The sequence below is a fragment of the Drosophila albomicans genome, chromosome 3, assembly GCF_009650485.2.
Source record: "Drosophila albomicans strain 15112-1751.03 chromosome 3, ASM965048v2, whole genome shotgun sequence".
NCBI lineage: Eukaryota > Metazoa > Arthropoda > Insecta > Diptera > Drosophilidae > Drosophila > Drosophila albomicans.
The window spans coordinates 47,106,066-47,107,946 of NC_047629.2; positions in this window are offsets into that span (position 1 = coordinate 47,106,066).

Sequence of the window (1,881 nt, forward strand, 5' to 3'; positions counted from 1 at the left end):
CAAGTTGAAGTTGACGCGTCGAAATGAAAAGCTCGCATGAATGGACGAACAGCGTCGCAAGACGTTTTTGTTCAAAACGCAAGACTTTAAGTCGGCGTCGTAGCTCAGTCGCAGCTCAGTCTCCGCTGCAGTCGCAGCAGCAGCAGCAATCGCAGCGCAGCGCAGCAACTGCCTTCGACTAAGCATCGGAGCCGAGCCAACAGCTGAGTCGGCTGCTGTGCATGTGTGTGTGTATGTGTGTGCAAATCTCAGCTTGCGCTCGTGTCGTTTACTTGGCTGTGTGTGTGTGTGTTGGGTTATCACTTGGCGCAATCCTCGCTGCCGACGTCGCAGTCGAATAAAATTTGGCAATCTGCGAGTACATGGCGCAGTTGCGCGATCAAGCGACGTCAACGTCGACGTCGCTGCTCGTTCTCAGCGTGGTGAATAAACGATATGATACTTGTTGTTGTTTCTTTTTTGCACGCTATGTTGAGTTTTCCTTTTGTTGATTTCTACTCGCTTTACACTCTGAAGTGCGCAAAGGGGATTTTTGGATGTTTTTTTTTCGTTTTATTTTACTTGAAATTTTGAAGTCGCGACAGCAACTTTTGCTGAGTCACTTGCCGTTTATCGCCTGTGGTTCTAGTTTAGTGGCCGTAAACTGATCTTAACCAGAAAAAGCATTCATTGAGTGCCTCAATTGCTTCCTACATTGTTTACTTTAGTCTATAATCGTTAAGGGTTTTTTTTTCTTTTCTGTGCTGTTTGAAGGATATTCAACTCGACATTTGCCAGATTCCTTTTTAATCAGTTCGCTGATGCATGATTTGATTGCCGGCGTCATAAGAAAAACCCCAAGGAATAGTTTACAAGTTAAACGAGCCTAATTAACTTAGTATATTGCACCAGAGCAATATTACTACTACCATGAAGGGCAACGTTGCGAAAATTCTACTTAATATGAATAATATAATATAATGAATAAAGTCTATAAACAAATAGGCACTTTAAAGTGGAAAATTTTTGTTATAGCAGGCAATTGCCACTCATCGACTTTTATTAGCCCCGCAAAACGGAAAACTGGAAGCCAACTATCGATCAGACACTTCGTCGCGCTTAGTTAGCCATACTCGAAGCCCTCAATAGATGTACTTATACGATATTAATAAGTATTGTCAGTGTACTAACCACTTAAGCAAATCAATCAGGAGTTTTACGCATAGTAAAGCAGCAACAATCATTTGTTATTGTTTGTAAACAAGAATTAAAATATACAGCTCTTGACGTCACTTGTTGACGAACTATATTACAACAATATCTACTATATAATAGATACAGTTCAGAAGCTTGCACTCGGCTAATTTGCAGTTATGCTAGTCATAATAAAACATTTATTTATAGATTTATTTATAGATACCAGTTAAAAACGCAAGTCGGATTGACTGTAAGATACCAGTTAACCGTTCTCATTAAAACTAAGAGTGCGGTATTAACATTTAAGTATACCATATTAATATACTACAAATTTAATTTAAGTGTTCCAATTTAATATACTAAAATTACTGAAATAAATCGATATGTATATTTGCATTTTATACATGAACAAAAGCATTTAATAAAAGCCAAACAATATGCCGACTTAAAAGGCAAAAAAAAAATACTGAAGTATACCGAAATGCATATTTGGTATATCCATGAACTAATGCATTTTAATAAAAGCAAACAGTGCGGTTTTATCATTTAAGTATACCAAATTAATATACCATATATACTGAAATATACTAAAGGCTATACTTAAATCAGTACAATCATATAGTAAAATTATAAAAAGACACAAAATTATTAAATATGTACCGACTTAATGCTTATTTGGATATACATGAATTTTAATAAAAACAA